At 41.0% G+C, this 17,405-nt stretch overlaps 1 pseudogene; it reads left to right on the top strand.

Annotated features, from left to right (window-relative positions):
* The first annotated feature begins 8,137 nt into the window (after nt 1-8,137).
* LOC115647687 lies at nt 8,138-11,192 on the top strand (annotated as a pseudogene).
* The last annotated feature ends 6,213 nt before the right edge of the window (nt 11,193-17,405 follow it).

Below are 17,405 nucleotides of genomic sequence, written 5' to 3'. Positions count from 1 at the left end.
CCAGCCAAGGGGGCGCGGCGCACAGAGCTCCACCCCCTCCGCCTGGTGACCTATCACAGCCGCCCAGCCCGCTATGGGCGGGCACTTCGCCCCCAGGCCCGCGTCCTCGCCCTGACAGACAGGGCAGCGGATTCCCACTTTCCCTCTCACCGAGCTAACGGGCAGACCCCGGGCATTGGGAGCAACCAAACCCAGTGTAAAAGGGGGGTGGGGGGAGCATAGGCCCTGGGACCTTCCCCAAAGCCAGGGTAAGGGGGCGGAACAAGCTCTGGGACCCCCTCCCCCGACTGCAGTGTAAGGGGGGAAAACTGGCACTGGGACTCGCCAATCCCAATGTAACGTGGGAAAACAGGCACTGGGACCCCTCATCCCCAATGTAAGTGGAGGAGTAAACCACGCACTGACCCAGCCTTCTCAGTCAGTATTTCCTCAGCTTTTCCAGTAGGGTGACCAGACAGCAAGTGTGAAAAATAAGGATAGGGGTGATGGGGGGTAATAGGAGCCTATATAAGAAAATTGGAACATTTGGTCACCCTATTTTCCAGCATCATGGCAGGTACCATTTCATTGCATAGCTTATTAGCTCTCATTTCTACCCAGTATCCACAAAGCAATCCCATTTTGGCAGCGTGACGCAGTTGTTCTCCTCTCTGCCTCATTGGCCATCATTCCGACCCTTACGTCATGGCTGACCTAATGGTGTTTTGTTAGTTTTCTTTGCATATTCTTGTCACGGAGAATTCCCGTCACCTCCCTCTATTTGCATCAACTGCTCTTCCTGTGACTTCTAACATCCGAAATCAGATTGCCATCCTGGCTCAAGACTGAACCAAGATGTTTAAATTGTTGCACAGACTTTACAAACCGTAGAGTTGTATTCTAACCTGATAAAATCTGTAGTGAAGACAATACCTATGACTGGAACTGGAGTAGTTCTAATGGATAAGAGAAGTCAAGATTTGAGATGCCTATTTTGGGGGCTGTGTATGATGCTGGGAAGGTCAGAGCTGCTGCTAAATTGATTCTCTATCCCAGCATTTCTCGAATGGGGGGTCCCAGCCACAAAGCAGGGAGACTGACAGCTGCTGGCCAGCGCTGAAGCCAGTGCTGCCACCAGCAGCAGTGCAGAAGTAAAGGCAGCAATAGCATATCAAGCCACCCAAACTTTTGCACTGCTGCTGGCAGTGGCTCTGCCTTCAGAGCTGGGTGTTCCATAACAACAAGGCTGTTGTGATTGTGTCACTTCCCTAGGCAACATCCTTGTTGTCATGGAATGTGACCCTTTTGTAGCATATTTGTAAGCAGGGTCTGAATGAATTCTCCCCTGACAGCTAGCTGGGTGGGGGAGAGACTTCAGGAGTAGGCTGTATTTACATAAACACCCTACTCTGCTTAGATAACCATCAGATAGAGCAGTGTTGTTCAAAGTAATCAGCTTTGGCTGGTTTGGGGTTACAAATCACTTGCAGGGGTAGTGAAATGCTGTTATCAAGGGGAACAGAACTGTGCTTAACCTGTCCCAAATGAGGGGGTCATCCTCAGCTGAAAGAACCTTGTTAAGTCAGGAGCTCGAATGCCAGAGCTCTATGAAAGTAAGACGGGTGGGGACAAGTGTCCTAGCTAGGAAATGTGGACATTCTCTAAGGGTCCCCAACCTGGTTTAATCTATTCCTTCCTGCTGTTCAAAGATAGAGCTAAATAGGCTTTAGGAGGAGCCTTTTTATTATGTTAAAGTGCTCAAATGACAGGTGAAATTGCTTCTGATATGGCAGTGTTTCTGCCTAGCCTGCAAAGAGCTGAAAATCACTAAGGCCTTGTCTATGCTTGGGGATGGATAGGAATGATCTAAGATATGTATCTTCAGCTACACTATTCTCATAGCTGAAGTCAACGTATCTTAGATCAACTTAGAATCACTTCCCGTCCTTGTGGCACAGGATCGACAGCTGCCACTCCATCGACTTTGCTTCTGCCTCTTGCTAAGCTGGAGCTCAATGGGAGAGGGATCAGGGATCGATTTATTGTGTCTACACCATACATGATAAATCAATCCCCGATAGATCGATCGCTATCCACCAATCCAGCGGGTAGTAGAGATGTACTCTAAGGCCACATCCAGACTAGGTATTAAAATCGATTTTAGATACGCAACTTCAGCTACGAGAATAACGTAGCTGAAGTCGAATTTCTAAAATCGAGGTACTCACCAGTCTGGACGGCGCTGCATCGATGTCCGCGGCTCTCCGTGTCGATTCCGGAACTCCGTTCGGATTGATGGAGTTCCGGAATCGAGGTAAGCGCGCTCGGGGATCGATACACCGCCTCCAGACTAGACGCGATATATCGATCCCCGAGCAATCGATTTTAACCCGCCGATGCCGCGGGTTAGTCTGGACGAGGGCTAAGAGACTGACCTGCAGAGGTCACAGCAGAGAAGCAGGTGGCACTGGCAGCAGAAGGTGACTGACAGTGGGCTGGTGAGGCAGCCAGGCAGCGAGCCAGAGCAGGTGCTCAGATGGCAGAGCAAGCAATGTGTCCTCTTCCTTGGGTGAGAGCTGAACTGACACACATATGCACCTCTGAACCTTGAGGTCCTCATTGACCAAGGAAACAGAGACAGGCACAGAAAAGGACTTTTTGGCTGTAAAACTCAAGATGATAGGAAGGCTCTGAGATGGAAGGCACTGCCCCACACAGTCTGGGTTGGTTGGTGTCCTGGTCACAGTTTTATGATTATGAATCCTGCTTGTGGCATTTTCCCTAATTAATGTTGGATGACTTCTCTCCTTTTATTTAAAGTTTTTTTTCTGCACTCAGACTCTGTGCTTGCAAGTGGGGAAATACTGCCTCTCAGAGGCACCCAGGGGAGGTGTGTAGTTTTCCCAGGTTACTAGATGGAGGCTCGGGCTGGTTCTGTGTTGCATTGTTGAAAAGGAACCCCTAGATATTGAATCCTGCCCTGGTTGCTGCTTGCTCCACCTGGCAGAAGAATTACATATTGAAGACAGCCAGCCCCCACTCTAAAAGCAGGAAAAAATAGGTAGCAAAAATAAAAAAAATACAGTACTGTAATTTCTTAAATAAGTTAATTTTGTTAAAACGGATCATTGTGTTGTACATGGCCTGAAGAGGAGAGCTGAAGTGGACATAGATAGTGGACAACAAGAGTTAGGAATCGTAAATGTGGTTAAAAAAAAAAGCCCCCAAACCAGAAAATACTGGGTTTTATTTGCCATTTGGATTTACTTACTCTGGCTCAGAAGACATTCCAAGTCCCAGTGTATTTTGTGCAGAGAAGTTTTGGTCAATAACAGCCTAAAACCAAATAAAATTTAGTGACTTATATACGTGGAGAAGTCTGTGGAATCTTCATGAACTTGAGCAACAAAAAGCTGTTATACGTAAATCAGCAATTGTGACACCCAAAACTCTGGAGGCATCTTACGCTGTTTCAATTTTAATCACCAGGGCAAAAAAGCCTCTCTTATTCTTCCTGCAGCTAAACAAATATGTGAGATTCTGACTGGCAAAGATTCTGCCACTCAGCTGAGCTATCAAATGATACAATGAGCTGTCATATTGACAATATGTCCAATGACATACAAGAGCAAGTGATGGAAAGGATTAAAAAGAGCAAGTTTTTTTCCTTACAGATTGATGAATCCACTGATGTTTCAGGAGCAGCACAGTTACTGGTCTATGTTCAGTACATTTGAGAAAACACAGGTAAAGAAGACTTTCTCTTCTGCAAGGCACTGCTGATATATATTATGGAAGAGGAAATATTTAAGCCCCTTGATGCCTTTATAATGGGGGAACACATTAACTGGAACAGCTGTGTAGGAATCTGCACTGATGCTGCAAAAGCTATGTCTGGTACGAAGAGTGGACCTGACAGACTTACAGAAGTGGCCCTAGAAGCCTAGTAGACACTGAATGACTCACAGAGAGGCTCTTGCTGTAGGAACATGGATCCCTATCTTAAATCAATTTTGAATCAAGCTGTAGCAATTGTTATAATTATTAAAGCAAAGCCACTGAATTCATGACTTTTTAAGAGTCTCTTCGGAGAAATGGGATTGGAGCATCAGCACTTATTACTACATACAGAGTTTCGCTGACTGACACAGGAAAGGGTTCTAACTCTTTTTGAATCGAGAGATGCAGTGCCTTTGTTTCTGACTGAAGTGGATTCCTCCCTGATGAAGCATTTAAGTGACATCAAATGGTTGGCAGCACTCACATATCTCGCAGACATTTTTGATTGTTTAAATTCATTAATGAGTCACTACAAGGAAAAGAAACTAATTCTCAAACTCAATGACAAAATTAATGCCTTTGCTAAAAAACTGGATCTGTGGAAGTCACAAGTCAACAAACATTTTCAAATAATTTGCTATCATTTTTTTGGCGGGGGGAGGTCATCACAGCCTGAAATATTTTCAAAGGGAAGCCCAACAAAAAGAGTTTGAGAACCCCTGCTCTAGCCTTTCATTCACATAAAAGCAGTTTGCTGAAGCTACTATAGCTCTACTTGCTTTGCCACATCATGGCCATGGGTGAACTTTTCTTTTAAAACCCCAGATTTCTTCAGTATCTAACTAGAATACATGAGATGAATGGAGGGGATAGTCTTAGATACTAAGAGACTATCCATGTAAGGCATACTTAGTGGTCCCCATCACTGTAGTGTTTAAGCTTCTTATAATCTTTAATGTGCTTGTCCTCACAACACCCTTCTGAGGCAAGAAAGTACTATTACCCATATTTTACAGACAGAGAAGGGGCACAGGGAGGCCAAGGTCAGACAAAAAGCCGGAAATTGAACTCTGGTATCTCAAGACCCAGGCAACCATTCTTCTTCTGTATTAAGTTTAAGACCTTGACATTAAGACCACTACACTACACTCTAACCACCTAGCCAAGCAACAGATACAAAATGATGTCAGTATTAGAGAAGAATAAACTTGTGTCTCACCTAATGCTGGCTATTTTAAATTCGATGGAGTGCTGGAAAACTTTTTCCATCTGAGTCTTTATGCTTCAGAAGTGGTTCCAGACTTGGTGAAACCAATTTCGATTTACAACATAATATTTTAGAGCCATTATAAGAATAAAGAAAATATTTTAAAATGGAATGCACTTTTATTGAGATGGATGAATAAAATATACATGTATGCTCAGTAATATGGGTCTGTTATAAAAGAAGACAAATATATATTGTTTTAAATTGGAAACTGAATTAAAATAGAGATAACAGTAAAGAAGAAAACTGAAGAACCACAAGTAAATGTTGTTAATACTGACAGTAAAGTTTAGATTTTGTTTATTGCACAGTTCTTGTTATAAACCTGTTAAAAGAGGAGAAATATTTCCCTCTTGTTATTTTAATGATTGACAATTATTTACCAATATGTTATACATGCAAATGTGTTTGAATGGAAACACATAAAGTAGAATTTGTGTAATATCTACTGGGCCATATTCTCAGATAATGTAATTTGCTGTAATTCCATTAATTTATACCCGTTGAATATCAGGCTCTTGGGCTTGGTCCTCAGCTTGTGTGAAGTTGTACAGTTCCCTTGAAGGAAATTGAGTTATGCTAATTTACATCAGTTGAGGATCTAATCTAGAGGCTTGATTAGTGATATTTAACCAAATTTTCCCTTTTATTTCTCATTTCATCCAAAGAGAGCTCAACCCTGCTCACAGTGGAATAATCAAGTTTGGACCCCAACTATTTCAGTAGCTGCTCATACAGCTCAGTCCACTGACCTTCAGAGCATAGTACAAAGGTTACCTTTTTAGGTAGGCCTTGGCTGGTTTTGCTGGCTTAATGTTGTCCTGTGAATTAGAAACATCTAACCAATTTGAACTTGTACTTAAAACTTTATGGAAATCATAGGCATGTGTGATGGGTTGTCCACCCCCACAGAAGGCAGAATAGGTTAAATTAGGTCAATTAAGCTTATATTCTGCACCTGGAGGAGAGGCAGGGAAAAGTAAACCTAACGGAAGACAAAGTTCAGCTGGGAAGGAGCAGATTGGGCCTGTATAAAGGGATTAAGCTGCGAATAGAAGGGCACTGGACTACAGGGACAGACTTAAGGTTTTTTGGTGGGGTATTTGCTTAGGAGTTTGAGGGATGATCTATTAAAGCCAGGGCTTTCTATAAATTGTGATTGGTTTCTATGTACGTGTATTTGACATAAATGTGGACTTCTTCATTTTTCATGTCTGGGTGGTGGATGTACTTGAGCAACCTTTACTGTTACAGAATATTTTGTTTGGGTGTTCAAATCAAGTAAGTTTAAGGGTTTTCATCTTTGCATATAGAGAGTCATGCCATGCCCTAATGACTTGGGCCCCAATCCTGAAATTGTTAATTCCAAAGCACAGTCTCCAGACTCCTTTTAAGAAGAGAACAAAAATAAACCAGTTTTGGGAAAGCTTGGAAATGTGCTTAGTGCAGGTAGGAGGAAAAATGCCAAAAATTCACTAGAATCCTCTTCAAGTCCAAATACTAAATTTTCCTAAGCATACAACCTCACTGAAATCAATAGATAATGAAGACCTAGAGAAAAAAAATGTAAAACTCCCTGTGTGAAGAAGGCAAGAAGTTAGATGCTGTTGCAGAGACACAATAATTTCACTAAGGAAATAATAGCTTTGAGGTCATGATATTTCAGAATGGAGCAGCAAGGGAGTCACTTCTGACAGTGAGTGCCCAACTGATTGGAACGTCAGCATTGAAATACGTTAGGTCACCTTCATAGAACTTGTTTTTTAGAGCAGAGACTAGATAAAGGAACTAGAAGAAGAGCCTGTTCTATATACTCTAATCCCACAATGCTAGATTTCATCAGAAGTTTGAATAATGAATCCAGTGAAGACTTAGAAAAGAATATATTAACAAGCAACTAGTGAATGTGTAAGCGTCCATACATCCCAAATATGCAAATCAAAGGAATTGCCACAGTGTGAAATCCAAATCAACTGAATGCATGTATCCTGCTAGAGTTCTAACATTAGATACCTATCAGGAGACGTTTGTGATGATACAGGCACATTGAATAAAAAACTATTACTATGCGATCTGGAAAGAGGAGGAATTCTCGGTCATTTGATGACACTCTAAATGGAGAGAGAAATCAGACTGAGAATACTGCAAAAAGGATTCTGTTTTGGATGACATTGTTTCTTCGGATGTGGTTTCAGAAAAGATAACCAAGTCAGAGAGAAAAATTAAATCTCAGACTCCTGAATGGAATTCTTCCACCTTGAGAAACCAGGACATAAAGGTTGGATCAAATCACAAGGGACACCTAAAATTGAATCTGACAAAAGTAACAACTACAAATTTCATCCCCATTCCGAAGAAGATCATTTAAAAAAAAGAGTCAATCTTATGCAGTCCCTGTTTCTCCCACTAATTTGAAGAGTCAGGTAAAAGATTCTTTACCAAAAAGAGACAGTTTATCCAACCTGTGGTAGTAATAAATAATAAAACCAAACCCCAAAAATATTTCACCACACCTTCTGGTGAAAGCTATGTGGAAACTTCCACAGTTTCCTCTACTGATAACACAGAGAAGCATCACTTGCTCACTTTCTGAAAGTAAAACTGAATCCAAGACAGCAAAATGTGTAAAAGTGGAGCTCTGATGGAGGAGCTCTCTTCTGTACTGAAGGGACTAAAAATAGAAAAGTAGACAAATCAACTGAAAAACAAACAGGTTCTGATTTAGACAGCTCAGAGCTGAGAAACTTATGTTTAGATGTTTCCAGATCTACAGTGAGAACTAAAGTTATGGGATTTCTTTTTAACCACACCAGCAAAGTAGATGCTAGTGCTTGCTCTTTAAGACAAGCAGATGTAGAACCCACCACTATTAATAAGGACAGTTTGTTACCTAAAATAACATCTTTACAACCCCCCAACAAAATGAAATCTTCCAAGATAATGCTAATAGAGCCATTAATACAACCTCAAAATCCCACCAATGTGAAGAACAAATATTGTTATCAAACACAGAGATCACGTCACCTTGTAAAGATTATAAATATCCCTTAAAATCTGGTGTAGTTTCCAAAGAATCAGAATTAGAGCAGAATATGCTTTCTCAAATACATAATGAAGGCAAAAAGACAAAAAACAGGAGACTTAATGTCTACAAACATGCAGTGTAACAAAAACAATTTAGAAAATATACAGACATTAGAGCAAAATATTGTCAATGTTCAGAAAAGCCCAAGTAACACTTGTAATGTTTTTGATGGTGATAATGAGAGCATTTTCGAGTCCCCATCAGACACGAAAAAGTTTACCAAAACAATCAAAAATCTAGACAGATCAATTTGTATAGCCCATAAGAAGAAAAGGCCAAAGCTTCCAAAGTCCCCCACAATCACTTTACCATGTCTAGTATCAGAGGGGTAGCTGTGTTAGTCTGGATCTGAAAAAGCAGCAAAGAGTCCTGTGGCACCTTATAGACTAAGAGACGTATTGGAGCATGAGCTTTCGTGGGTGAATACCCACTTTGTCTACATGGTCTGACAAAGTGGGTATTCACCCACGAAAGCTCATGCTCCAATATGTCTGTCAGTCTATAAGGTGCCACAGGACTCTTTGCTGCTTTTACAATGTCTCCAATTCATGAAGACAATTTAGAGAAAGTATTTAATCCCACTATATTTAATTTATTTTGTGAATAAAAGAGAGAAAAAGCACAGGATAGCACCAGCCTTGTAATTTAAAATACAAAGCCTAGAAACTGAAGCCAGAGTCAGACCCAAGCATGCATCTACAGAACAAAGTATACTTTTCAAATTACTCATATCATCCAAAAGAGATTAACCTTCACTGATTCAGGAAGTAAATGGAAAAGAGAACAAGGATGGTAAAGATGGTGAAATTAAGCGGTTCCGTCTGGAAAAAGTACTGTCTTCTCAAGCTTGCTAATATTTACAACTAAAGAAAAGATATTTACTCCCTTTATAACCTCAGTAAACACCATCAGAACAACTTTCACAGCTTACTCCTAAGGGATGCCTGCTTTACAACTTGATGCAGCCAGATCATTCAACATACCTCAAAAGTCTGGGTCACTTTCAGGTTCAAAAAGTTCCAAGTAACATGGAAAAATATTTGCAAACAGATAAGATGTAAAAAGAACTAAATTTACAAATGCCAAACTATGAAAGCAGTGACAAAAGTTTCTCAAGCTCATTAAAGTCTAGCTGATATGAACCAAATGTCCCTGCTGGTTTATTAGATGGGGAGGCATTTTCAGGAAACAGCTAAAATAAAATCCATCCTAGACCTGACCAGATGCTGATATATAGTGAAACAAACTTTCACAAGAATGGTACATAGATAAAGCTGAATTCTGTATGAGAAACCAAATTTTGAAGGACCTCTATTCCTCTGGAGGAAGGAGAACAGGAACTCACTAATATTTGGGGTGAAAATACTTCAGAAGAAAAAGATTCATGTATATTTGCAAAGCTTGCAGTGACTAGTTACATTAAACGTGTAGTAAAAGATCTGCCAAATTAACTTGTATACGGAACCCAGAAGGGGGTAGGAATTGTAACTTCATTTTTTGATAACAAAGAGGAAACACATATTTGGCACAAGACAGCAGACTTGTTCTCTAAAAATAAATTGGAGCATAGGGCTAATTTCTGAAGAACCTGGTTTCCAGGGAGTCCCTTTAATGTTAGATCCTGGTGAATATCCTAATTTAGTGTTTTGGGAGAAGATGAAAGTATAGATTTAGGTCCATGAGATAGATCTCTTGAAAATGGGTGGCCACAAAGTTTAATCCATTGGAGAACCAAAGGTAGTAATTTATGAGAACTCTCTCTTTGAAGGTAAATATATGAAACTGGAATCAGAAATATTCAAACTTACTGAGGAAGGAAAGCAAAAGAAGTACTGGTAGAAAAGAAGACTCTGCCATTTACATCAGTTGGGTCCATAAAAGTGTCTGGAGGTATTTGGATTGCTTACAAGAAATTAGTTTGCAGGTAATCATTTGCAGGAGGAAGGTGTGTACCAGGAATGGAAAGATAGGAGTGGTTACAGTGAAGAACTCTGAGATTTCACAAACCCCCAGATGATAACATTCAGTGAAAAATACTTTGGGAGTAAAAGTTCCAATATTAATGTTTTAGGAATTATTTCCAATTTGAGACACTTGGAATGGCTGAGGACACAATCGATAAACGTGTTCAGTGAAGAGTAGGTTGTCTATGAGAATCCTGATTTTATAAGAGAGCAATACTTGATAAAGGACTGTATCTCAGAACTGAGGCTTGGGCAAGCCACAAATTGTAAGATCTCTTCAGTTCAGTCCATAGTTGTGGATATCATCAATAGCCAAATGGGGAAATTCAATGTCCAGTTATTTTCATAACCAGAATTCAAAGGTTGCAGCCAAATATTTGAGAAAAAAATCAATTATATTGATGTTTCATTTGCTATAACATCTTCCAAGATTTTGGGTGGCAGATGGATTGCCTACGATAAAGAAGATTTCTCTGGTAGTCAGTATGTGTTAGAAGAAGGAACCTATCCTAATTTTTCTGCAATGGGATGTCCATCCCAAACAAATCTTAAATCTCTATATGTTATAAACATTAAGCTTTCTGAGCCAATCATAGTCCTCTTTGAAAAGGAAGGTTTCAAGGGGAAGAAAATTGAATTTACTACAGAAATCTTAAATCTTCAGTTCCAAGGATACAATCCTCAAATAGTTTCAATTCAAAATCTTGGTGGAATGTGGGTAATCTATGAGTACAGTAATTATAGAAGGCATCAGATGCTGTTGTCATCAAATGAAATCCCAGACTGGTATAAGTTAAGTTGCTATCACCAAACTGGTTCCCTACATACTTTATTACAGAAACATATATACTTTAGAATTTGAAATAAGGAAAGTTTATGTCAACTGATAGAAATATAGATTATTTGAATCTTCTCAGAGCACAGGTTACAGAATATGCTAGGTTAGATGACCGGGTCTGGGGTTATCAAGAGGGATTCAAATGCAGGATGGCTGACTATTTCTGCTTGACAGTTGTAGGAAATCTTATAATTCCTAGGCCTTTCACTCAAGCAGAGTGAAGACAAACAATATTAACATGTTAATCTTGATGCAGGATCCATAGCAAAGGGAGTTTAAGAATTGAATTGAAATGATATAACAACATGAGGAAAGGGAATAATGGAAGCAAGGGGTGGTTATACCAATAGGAGAACCTGGCATATTACATTCAAGACCTGCTGCATATAGACCTATTGTTTTCACATCATATGTGAGCAAAATTATGGAAAGAATGATAAATGAGAGCTTAGTAGCCTATCTGGAAAAAAAATGAAATTATAAACCGTGTCCTGGTTTCGGGAATGGAATATGCACAGTTGATAATATTGTAAGATTAGAAACAAATACAAAAAACCAGGAGGAACAGAGAGTTCACTACAAAAGCAATTTTCCCTCTCTTGGTATTGACACCTCTTCATCAATTATTGGGAGTGGACTACATTCACCCTGACTGAATTGGCCTTGTCAACACGGGTTCTCCACTTGTAAGGTAACTCCCTTCTCTTCATGTGCCAGTATATTTATGCCTGTATCTGTAATTTTCACTTCATGCACCTGAAAAAGTGGGGGTTTTACCCATGAAAGCTTATGCCCAAATGAATCTGCTAGTCTTTAAGACACCACCAGACTCCTTGTTGTTTTTGTGGATATAGACTAACATGGCCACCCCTCTAATAGAGAGTCAATGATAATTGTCTTTCTGGACATTGAAAAAGCATTTGACATGCTAAGGAAGAAAGGCTTGCTGTACAAACTAGCAGGAAGTGGAATAAAAGGAAGACTGTTCTGGTGGGTAAGAGACTTTTGAAGTAATAGAGCTATGCAAGGCTTTGTCGAATATTTATAAACATATTAATGGAACTCCGCAGGAGAGTGTTATCAGTCCACCCTGTTTAATATTATGATTAATAATTTCCTGAGGAATATACAGGCAGGAATAGGTATTTGTGAATGACTGTGCTATATGGCCCAAATATAGAAGACTTAGAATAGCTATGGAGAAAACCAGTGAAGTGCTATGGCGGATTTCAGAATAAGGATATACTTGGGGATTTAAGTTCTCACTTGGTAAAACAAATGGAAAGATCTTCACAAAAAGGAAGGTTGGGGAAGAATGGAACCTATATCTCTATAGAGAAAAAATACATGTAGTTCAAAATTTTGCATTCTTAGGAGTTATGTTTGATAACAAACCAACTTAGAAGGATCATATAAAGACTAAATGAAAAGACAGCATAAATCTACTTAAAACTATTGCTGGGAAAAATTGAGATGTAGATAAGAACACATTGCTGATGCTGTGTAGGGTATTAATAAGACCAGTTTTACATCATAGATGCCAATCCTTTAATTCAACTTCTAAATCATCAGTTAAAAAATTAAAGTCAATCAAAACCCAAGCTCTGCAAATCACAGGTAGTGCTAGTATTATAACTCCATTGTGTGTGCTGCAGGTAGCAACCAGAGAAATACCTATACATTTAGGAATGAAATTGTTAGATTTAAAATTTTGGGACAAGGTTAATGGAAATAGTGAAGATAAGAGTACTAAATAGATATACAAGGATTGTTGGGAATCAGGGGCCATGGATTCTTCCTAGAAGTTGGGGGCCCATGAGGCCCCACCCCCCTCTGGGCCCGTCTCTGGCCCTCCTCTTCCCCTGAGGCCCTGCCCTCCTGGACAAGCTGGAATCTGGAACTGGGCCAGGGATCCTGAGCCCCTCCACTTGCCCGGGGTGGGGAGGCCTGAAAGCAGCCCCCGTCCCATCCCCCAGGGCAGGTGGAGGGTCCATGGCTCATCACAGCTGCCCATGTGGCTCTTATTCCTGACCCAGCTCCAGATTCTGGCCTGGCTGGGAGGCGGGGCTTCAAAGGGAAGAGGAGTGGCAGGGGGCTGGGCTTGGGGCAAAAAGTGTATAATCCAGGCCTGTTCACTTTCAAAAGTGGGAGAGCAATGGCCCCTTGACTCTCCCTGTTCTGGAACCCTTGCTGGGAATTAAGTAGACAAGAAATAACGGGGCACCACAAACGTCCACATGTTAACAGGGTCAAAGGTTGTGTAAAATATTTGGATGAAAAGAAATAAATTAAAAACTCTACTTAGAGGAAATCAAACTATAGCTGGACGGTTGGCTCTCCAGTTTTGGATTTGGAATTATACAATAAAACAAATATGAGCAGGACTGTCAAATATGATGATTAAAGTTTGAGATTATACATAGCAAATGAGGTCAGCATTGCCAAATCCATATTGTCAGCTCTAGCAATGACAAAACTGGTAGAGTGGGAATAGACTTTTGTGTCCCTGAATTTGGAATTAAAGATCTACGGGACCATCTAATCTTGTGGCCATTATGATGGGTATACTGTTGGCACTGATCTGGATAAGGGACATATACCCATCTGTGAAGGTCTACGCCCCTAGGGTCAGGGCAGCGTGGCCTAGCGGCCAGAGTCTATAGGGCAGCTGTTAGGTGCAGGGCAGCATGGCCTAGCGGCCAGAGTCTGTAAAGTAGCCCTGGGGTGCTGGCCAGTGTGGCCTAGCAGCCAGAGTCTATTAGGGTGGGCACCCATCAAAAGATGTGGCAGCCCCAGTAGGAGAGTCCGTGCCCACCTGACTCCACTAGGCCCCAACCCAGGGCCCTAACAAGGCATAGCAACTTGCCACTGACTCAGCAGGGGGGTCCTACCGAAACACGCTGAAATTTCCCAGCTGGGAGGTACCACTCCATCACCCCCCCGGGTCACTTCCTACCAGTGTCTGAGTTGGGGTCTTCCAGGAGACGTCGAATCCTCTGTGGTCAGTTGGGCCAGTCACCTCCAGTGGCTCCTCCAGTCACCAGAGTACAGGCGGTACCAGGGAGACTCTGATTCCCAGCACAGTCAGGGGCTGTGGCTGGCCCTCCACAGGAGCTTCCCAGACAGGTCCTTCCCCTGCGGCCTCCAGCCCAGAATGAGCTGGGCTTCCTCCTTTTATACTGCTAGCACATTTGGAGCATGCCCTGTCCCACCAGGGAGCTGGGACTTCTGGTGTCAGTAATATGGGCTTAACCCTGTCTGGGCTAGTGCGGTGTAAGCAGACCTTGTCACACCTTCTATGACTGATATCCTATCTGACACTTTATTGGGTATAATGGCAATTAGAAAGGGAGCCCTGGAAAACAGAAATTACATAATACTGTTCTTAAATACAGAGATAGTACATCTAGGTATACATATAGTAATAGTGTGGATTCCAGTGTATATCAGGATACTGGTCAATGAAAAGGCAGATAAAGGGCCTAAGGCAGCTAAGAGTGCCTTAAAAATGAGGATGTTGATATAAAGGATTCCTCTGAGTACACAGAACTTCAAAAGTTTGGTTAAGAGTGAAATTAAGGAGCAATGGCTAGAACAATGGACCAAAGAGAAAAAAAGGATGAAGGTGCTGTGAAATATGTCTTAAACTTGAGGATAATGGTATACTTAATAGCTATGATAGAAGAAGTGAAATAACTATATTTAGATTGCCAACAGGTCACTGTGACCCAAATAGTAATTTATATTTACTAAACAAGTACAAAGACTGGTTGTACGACACATGCAAAGCTGAAGAAACAGTTAAGCATCTGCTGTGGCAATGCAGGGAGAATTACACAGAAAGAAAGATTCTTTATGAAGAACTGAGATGCCTCAAGGTGAAAGAAGATAGTCTGAAAGGATTAGTGAGAGTACCGGGGAAGTGTAATAGTATAATAAAGCATTACTTTTGCTTTTTTATGGATACAAGACTGGGTGAGAGGAAATAGATTTTTTGCTTATGTGAAAATTGCAGTGGGTGGTGGTTCCAACCCCCCACATGTTAAGGGCTGGAAAAAGAAAAGAAAAGAAGAGGACTGCAGGGGAAGTAATCTGCAGTCACTTCCTGGGAGAAGGGAGGTTTGTTTGGGGCTACAGAGTTTGGCAAGAAGTCAGGGTAGGGGGAGGCAGTAGTCTACAGTTGTTCCCTGAGAGAAAGGAATTTAGGTCAGCAAACCCAGAGGGGGATAGGGCCATAAAATAGAGAAGGAAAGGAGGAAGAAATCCAGGGAAATAGCAATGTGGACTGGGAGCAAGTAGACCATAGTTGCTGTATATAGGGGTCCCTGGGCTGGAACCTAGCATAGAAGGGGGTAGGGGGAGCTGCATTTCCCTACCTGGTTTGGCAAGGCTAGAAGGCTAAGTTGTGAAGAGGGAGCACTGTGAATTATGTTACGAAAGACTACTTCAGCAATGGATTGACCATTGGCAGGGGGAACCATATGGAATGAAAGCTGCTACTCTATGCCTGGCCAGGAGGTGGCCATCACAGCACCATCCTCCCCTACCAATATCAATATGAGTTTTTACATACATTGATTTTGATGAGAGTAGGAAAGGGACCAACAATAGATACTAAGAATACATTTATAAAACAATCTAAAACACAATTTTTTTTAAATCTAATGATTTGCTGGAATATAGACTCTTGATGATTCTTGAGTATGAATCAATTGTAACATCATCTTGAAAACATGGCAAATGCATACTCATCTGGCATACAGCCTTTTCTGTCTGGAGGGTAGGATGCCTTGCATATTTCGTTATGCAAAACCACACCAACAGCCATCTGGGTGCAAACAAAGACCCCAGAACAGATGGGAGACTGAGTTATTTGCTTTTGATGTTGCACAACTAATAGATTATTTAGTAGTTTTCTTGAGCATTACATCCAAGACCTAATATGTGGAATAAAACGATAACCTAGTTAATGCTCATTTTGCCTCTCTGTGAAGGCCAAAAAGAGGTAATATCACTTTAACAAAAAGATTTAGATCCTGATCCAAAGACTATTAAAGTCAATATAAACACTCTCACCAATGTCATGACCTCTGAATTAGGTCTTTAATCACTCCCTCAGTGTGTGAGAACCATAATTTTGTGATTAAAATGGAAAAAAAATTGAAGCTAATAAATTATACTAATATCTAGCACATTATAAATAATATCTTGCACATGTGACTTTGGCTGGAATTGTGGGAGCTTAGCCTTTCTGAAAAAAAAAAACATGTTCAGAGCTGTTTTCTGGAGTTGAGGGGCTTGATTCTTTTCTGAGCTCCAGTGATGTAAATCAGGAGTAACTTCACTGAAGCCATGGATGGAATTATATCCTTGCAAAACCAATTAACTGTATGTGAGGGATACATTTTCTGATGTCTCTGAAATATGTGGAGCAATTGGCTTTTGCCGTCTAGTATCCTTTTTGAACACTAATGCATTTTTCTGTTTCAAGGATAGGTTTTCCTGTGTTTTTGTCAAATCTTGTCTCTCCAGACAAGGAAGAAACCTATTCTTTGAGAACAAGGGTGAATCCTGAGCTCTCTTCTGGCTCCCCAAAGGGAGTAGAGAGCTCCTGGTCTCCATTGCTGGGGATTCCTTCAGCATGAGGTTGTTCCCCGTGGGCACAAAGTTAGCATAATAACCCCCTAGGCCACTTTGTTTTGAGGCATCTAATGTAAAAGGTGAGGAGGGGGCATGGCCATAGTGTGTTCTAACAGTCCAAGGTTGTCAGTGGCCTCTTCGGTGGGGGAGCTCAGTCAGCCAGTATAGGATAGAACAGCTTCATATTTGCTGGGGCCAAGGCCCAAGATAGGCATAGAACTGGATGCAGCTGAGTATCTAAGCTTAAGTCTGCCTGTTTGGAAGTTATGACAATACAATTTTTAACCATCTTTATTTTGATCTAAAATTCTCTTTATTCCTTATTTAACATTGTAATTGTGGTACAATTTTTGGCTGTATAAATTCATGTTCAGTTTAATCCTTCCTGAGATATTAAAAACATCAGTTTTTAAAATGATAAAATCTAATTCATTCAGCAAGATTTATTCAATATCCACATGCTGGCAATTTAGATAGCACCCACCACCAATGTGTATGTTTTTATACATTAATTTCCAATTGCCCTTATCATAACCTTATTCCCAGATTTGGACCTTAGCGTCCAAAATATGGGGGTTAGCATGAAAACCTCCAAGCTTAGCTACCAGCTTGGACCTGGTACTTGCTGCCACCACCCAAAAAATTAGAGTGTTTTGGGGCACTCTGGTCCCCCTGAAAAACCTTCCCTGGGGACCCCAAGACCCAAATCCCTTGAGTCTCACAACCAAGGGAAATAATCCTTTTTCCCTTCCCCCCTCCAGATGCTCCTGGAGAGATACACAGACACAAGCTCTGTGAATCCAAACCGAGGGACTTGCCCTCTCCGTTTCCAATCCTGGAACAAAAGCACTT

This window comes from Gopherus evgoodei, chromosome 3 (assembly GCF_007399415.2).
Source record: "Gopherus evgoodei ecotype Sinaloan lineage chromosome 3, rGopEvg1_v1.p, whole genome shotgun sequence".
NCBI classification, from domain to species: Eukaryota; Metazoa; Chordata; order Testudines; family Testudinidae; genus Gopherus; species Gopherus evgoodei.
The sequence above is the reverse complement of the archived record's forward strand: the minus strand, read 5'-3'. Positions and strand labels throughout refer to the sequence as shown.